Source organism: Phalacrocorax carbo, chromosome 19, assembly GCF_963921805.1.
Source record: "Phalacrocorax carbo chromosome 19, bPhaCar2.1, whole genome shotgun sequence".
NCBI lineage: Eukaryota > Metazoa > Chordata > Aves > Suliformes > Phalacrocoracidae > Phalacrocorax > Phalacrocorax carbo.
The window spans coordinates 2310318-2316506 of NC_087531.1; positions in this window are offsets into that span (position 1 = coordinate 2310318).

Here is a 6189-nt window from a genome sequence, read left to right on the forward strand (position 1 = left end):
GTATTTAAAAAAAAAGAAAAAGAAAAAATTCCATTCTGGCTAGATTGGTTTTGCTGCGTCGTCTGGCCAGGGCCGCCGCTTTGCTTTGTCGCTTGCAACCTGAGTTTCTCTCCCTGCCACGCTGCGTCCAGCGCCCACCGGGACTTTGCCATCCCCTTCTTCAAACGAAAGCCTCCGGCTGAAGGCAGGTGGCTGAGCTTTTGCGCGTTACTGGCCCGGCGTCCCGCCGGCCGTGGTCCACGGACTGCCACTGGACAGCCGCGTTGTTCTGGTCCGCAAAACCAGACGCGTGCGGAAGCGGAGTGGTGAAGGAGGGTGGGGGGGGAAGAGGTGTGATGTCCGAGGAGCGTGGTGGTCCGTAGGGTGAGCGCCCCGGAGAGCCCCGCTAGGGAAGTCCTGATGAGCATCTTGGGGCTTGGGAACGCTTCGGTGCCATCCCTCCCCCTCCGAATAGAGACGACGGGAGGTTTAGGGAGCTGTATCTCTTGCGGGCGTACCCGTTCACGTCACGTTGCCTGCCTCCGGTGCTTCTGCTCGTCAGGGAAAGCTGGAAAATATGCGCGAGTTAAAGGCGAGGAGCTCTTGTCCAGAAAACCCTGTCCTCCTGCTCGGTGGGGTCTTGGCACCTGGTCGGTGCATGAGTTTCCGAAGCAGTAAGCGGCGGCTGGTGGCGATGTCCGAGCAGTGCCCGAGCTCAAGCCTTGCTTAGGCTCCAACAAACCTCCCGTGGCTGCAGATGTGTGCACCGAGGTGGATTTCACCAGAGCCGCAGGGATCCGGAGGGGAGCACTAGGCCGCCTGGAGGAGTCGGGATGCCGCGCTTTCTCGGACCCGCTGTGAGAGTCGTCACTGCAGAACCCCCGGCGGGCGCCAGACCTGCGAGCGGCGAGGCCAGCCCCTGCGTAGGCGAGTTTTGGTGTTCTCGGTGGCGAGGCTGAATTTCCCAGCGCCCACCCGTCGCGCCGAGCCGCGGGGCTTGGTGGGAACTTCACCTCCGACTGCGGTGCGTGAGAGGTCTGAAACTCGGATGGTGGAAGAGGCAGCAGCTACAAACCCAGGATGAGTAAATTCTTCTGTGGAAACACTTCTCCTTCTGATCCTTAATATTTTGAATGGGATTTTTTTTGTTGCATTGGAGGGGGAGGGGGATAGAGGTGGATCTCAATCTTTATACATCTGCTATAAGATATTTTTGCAAACAGAGTTGTATACAAAGATGTATTGTGTACATTTACATGTATATTCTGGAACTTCTAAAATTTGAATATAAAAACTGAAAATATTTAATGAATATCCAAACTGTGAGACCCAATTAGCATTCAACAACTTTCTGCTTCACTTTTCTTTTGGACTGTGTTAAAGAATTGTAGTCGAATCTGCCTTTTTTTTTATTTTTTTTTTTCCTTTAGAGATTATGAAGCTAGGCAAATTTTGTGCTTTTTGGGTTAATAGAAACCAGTTCTAGGTGATGATTAAGTATGATCTTAACTTATTGATACTGTGTTTTACTTTGTAATATTGTACTGTGGATAAAACTATATTGAGCCATGGAGTTGGAGTTTACAAAAGAGCTTTTCACTTTGCCAAAATGTTACAGTTTAAAGGCAGCATAGTCTTCAGCTTTCCTAATCTTTTCTTAAGAGCTAGTGTCTTTTTTGTACACTAAAAAGCTGAATGCTGATTTTGCAACATATAATAAATTCACTGTATTGGAAAACAAGCAAACAATAAGGTTGTATATTTCTTTTCAGTGCTTCTTTCTGCGAGAAAACTCGAAAGGGAAAGGTGATAAATGGCTGGCGTAGAGTTTGAAAGCAGGAAACTTAAAGGAACCGAGTCAGTTGAGTGAGTTGGAGGATCAGAGCGGTAGGTAAGAAACACGAGAAGGAAGAGGTGCTCGGCGTGGGCTATCCATTTTGTAGCCGCTTGCCGCGTAGGGGGAGAGCTCTCACCCAGAAACGCTGCCGTGGGAGCAGCCTTGCTCCTCGGGGAGCATTGTCTGGTGCTCCAGTGGCAGGAGCTGGGGGTCTTCTCACTCCAACAGCATTAGCACCCAGGTTTTTTTGGGGGAAAAGCTGCTTTTGAAGAAGCACCCATCGCTGGTGTGGTAGGACCCCTCTAAGCCTCCAGGCTGAGCGTGGCAGCCCGGGGGGTGTGTGGCCCTGGGCAGGAGCAGCGGGAGGGCTCGGAGCTGGGGTTGGCAAGCGAGGGCTTTGCTGCTTCCCTCGGGCTCAGCGATGCTGGAGCTTCCCGGGTTTTGGTGGCTCTTTCTGACAGCACAGAGCCCTGGTCTGGGGCTCCTGAGGAGGGCCCAGACCCTGTTCAGGTGCCTCCCCTTGGCCGCTCTGCATCTGCAGAAGGGGCTGCTGCATTTTGCTGCCGTGGAGCCGAGCTGCGTTTGACGTCTGAGCACGCTCGCGTGGGGGATGAGTCACGTCCGTGGGGAGCTGGAGCAGGGCTGTTGATGCTGCCAGAGCAGCGAGGTGGGGATGAGCCTGGCGTAGCCGCTGCGCTGCCTGTCCATGCTGCCGGAGCTACCGCCTCCGCCCGCGGGTGTGAATCATCCGGCTAAAGCTCAGGGTACAAATAGCATCTCGGTTGTATTGGGACTTTGTCCCTCTCTTCTGCTCTCACGATGGCTGCTTGCTCTGGTCCTGGCTTCTGCAGCATCCCTGGGTCTGCTGCTCACTGGGGCTGGAGCAGGCACAGTAAAATAGAGTACAAAATCACTCCAGTAACCGCACAGTACCATGCTGTGCTCTGAATAGCTTCTGCTTCCCTTCAGTGGTTGCCTGCTTTGGGATCCCCTCCTCTAACAGGGATGCCAGTCACCGCTTCACTGGTCTGGAGGCCAAAAGTGCTGGCAGTCGGTCTCGCTTGATCCACCCAGGTACATAATGAGCCCTGCTCATTTACAGCTCCCTTTGCTTTAGGGTTCTGGACTCTATCTCCAAAATAGCAAAATAAAGCGAAAGGGAAAATAATCCAGCAATGAAATAACATCTTACAACTGCCTTGGCTTTGTTTTAAAGGTGGGGGAGAACAGGGAGGGCTCTGCTCCGTCCTCTGTAGCCCAGCCTTGACCTTGGAGCTGCCACAACAGCACGAGCACCTGTGCAGGGAGGAGATGCTCCCACGGGTTTGCGTCCCCAAGGCCCTCGGTTACGGAGCAAGAGCTGGGCCACGTTGGGTGAGCTGATGCTCTTGCAAATCCCCAAATCATCGGGGGTTTTGGTTTCAAATGTCACCTCGGAGACAAGCCGCACACCTCAGGCCCCCCCGTTTGCCATATTTAACTCCTCACTTGTGTGAGCTTCGCTCCTGGGGTGTTCATCTCGTTAAGGGCTGGGTCCTGTCCCCTGGGACCCACGTGGGGACGTGCACGGGGACGCTCATGTGGGAATGGTCCCTGTCCCTTCCTGTCCCGGCTTTCCTGGGGAATTCCTCTCAACCGCTGGCAGCTCCTGCTCTGGCCACGGTCACGCACTGAGCTCATTAACTCGGAGCTGCCCCAGTGGAAATTTACTGGCTGCGTCTGCCGTGCCAGAGCCAGCCCAGCTCCTGCCGCTGCCTCCTTATCTGCACCCAGCCAGGAGCCCAACCGTCGGCCCTCCCCGGGGGCCGCGGCGTGGGGACAAGGGCCGGCATCTATTTCAGGCTGCGTCCGTGTGTCCCTCCTGTGTGCCAAAGCTGAGCCCGCTGTGCGGGTTCACAAGGAGTCCCAGGCTCTGATAATTCTGGTCACACCTGGCACAAGCGGCACTTTGCACCGTATCGGGCGCAAGCTGGCCTTAAATTAGGGTCACACACGCATGGTAAGGCAGAGCTGACCCCGCAGCATCCCGGCTGCCCTGGCCAGCTTTGAGGGATGCTTGAAACACGGCGAAAGCATCGTGGGTTTTTCCCGTGCGCCGTTTGCTCGCAGCTCGTTTACAGTAGGAAGCTCATTAGAATAATTTGTCCTTGACACGGTCCGATGGTGCTGGTCCCTCTTGCAGAGCAGCTGCTGCACCTCCGCCGCTGAGCACGACCACCCCGAATCGCCTTCTGTCCCTCTGTCCCTTTCCATGCGTGGGTCCGTCCTTGGGCACCCGGAGGGCAATAGGGAGGGGGAGAAGGAGCAGCGAGCAGCCGGCGCAGGCAAAGATAACGAAGGGTCAGAGCCTGGGGATTTGTTTTACACGAGGGGAAAAAACCCAAACGTGAACAGAGGAAAACGTGGCCAGGGAGCGCCAGGGCTGTTTGTGTCTGTAACACATAAATCTGGGGCTGCTTGGGTTGGCCTTGACCTGCTGGGGGGGGGACGAGGGGGGCTCCTGCCTGCATCCCCCTGCGCCGAGCCCTTCCCAGCGCACGGAGCATCTCTGCCAGCAGCACCGCCTCGCGCAGAATCAGGCCCTGAACCTGCTTATAATGAACCAAGGGGGAATTTGTGCCGCCCCAGCTCCCGCAACAGGGGTTCCCGGCGGCGGGGTTTTCGTGGCCTGGATGCCCGTCCCAGGGGATGGGGAAGGGAGGTGGGGGGGGGGATCTGCTGGGACCGAGGGGTGGGCACCATTGCCGGGGGAGCGGGCCGGTCGCTATGGCTCCGCAGCTCGCCTGGCCCCCCGCCAGCACCCGGCAGCTGGGGAGCGAAGGCGCTGGGCGGCCGGCCCGGGCTCCCGGCCCATGAACGCGTTGGGCAAGCAGGAACAAGGGAGCCCCGCTCATGCGGTGCCGAGCGTGGGAGGAGTGGGAAGGGAGTGGGGGAAGGAACAATGGTGGGAGTTATGGGAGGGGGGCAATGAAAAAAAAAAAAAAAAAAGAGAGAGGAAAAAAAAAAAAAGGAAAGCAGTGGAAAAATACCAGTTCTGGGCCCCTGGCAGCGCTGCCCGGACCCTCCCCGCCCCAGGATTATTGTACAAAGAAATGTTATTTTTGTTTCAATAATTTGCTGAGGCACTGGCATTCCAGCGCGGGGCTCGTTTTGTCCTCCAGCCCGGCACCAAGGGATCATTGTTCCTCCATGGCCAAGGGGCCGGACGCGGGCCCCCGGCACCGCCATGCCCGCCGCCGCCGCCACCTCTCCCCGCGGCCGCCCCGTTCCCGGCCGGCGGCAGGTGCCCCCCGGGGTTGGCCTCGGTGGGTCCCAGCCCGCTCCGTGCCAGGAGGATGGGTGGCGATGCCAAGGTCCCCCCGCGGAGCCAGGGCCCCGGGCGGGTGGGTGGGTGGCGGCGGCGGGGAGCAGAGCTGTCCTCGCCACGTCTGCGGGGAGCGAGGGTGGGGAAGGGGCTGGGGCCCGCCCGGGCGTTGCTCCTGCTCCGGGGGCTCCTTTGAAGCGGGGCCTGCCCATTGAAAGGCAGCCGGGCCCCCGGGGGCCGCGGAGCGGGGTGCCAGCCACGGCCCCTCGCTGCCACGCTGCCCTTTCTCCACGGCGGCCGGGAGTGGCTCCCGGGCACCCCCCGTGATCCCATGGCCGACATGTGGGGTGCAGCCTCACACGGGGCCTGGCTGCCCCCCGGCATCGCCGCCGGTGGCGACCCAAGGCCGGCGGCCATGGCAAGGGGCAGCGGGGGGATCATCGAGGGGGTCTGTGCTGGCGCCAGGGGCTCTGGAGTGCACATTGGGGGGGGGGGGCTGCACAGTGCCACTGCCGTGACCTTTGAGGTGCCCATGCTGGGGGCTCTGGGGTGCCCGCGTAAAGGGCCAGAGGGTGCTGGTGCCACGACTTTTGGGGTGCCCATTCTGGGGGCTGCAGGATGCTGAGGTGCTGGTGCTGCAGGGTGGTGGTGCCATGACCTTTGGGGTACCCATACTGGGGGATCAGGGTGCCAGGATGCTGATGCCATGACTTTTTGGGTGCCCATACTGGGGGCTGCAGGGTGCTGATGCCAGGGGCTCTGGGGTGCCCATGTAAGGGGGTACAGGGTGCCCGTGCCACGACCTTTGGGGTGCCCATGCTGGGGGCTGCAGGGTGTGAGTATGCTGGTGCTACAGTCTTCTGGGTGCCCACACCAGGAGCTGGAGGGTGCTGGGGGCTCTGGGGTGCCAAGGGCTCTGGGGACAGTGGGGCACCAGGAGCTCTGGGGTGCTGCTGCCAGGGGCTCTGGGGTGCCAGTGCCAGCACTCTGGGGTGCCAGGGGCAGCAGGGTGCTGGGGGCTCTAGGATGCCAGGGGCTCTGGAGACAGTGGGATGCTGGGGGCTCTGGG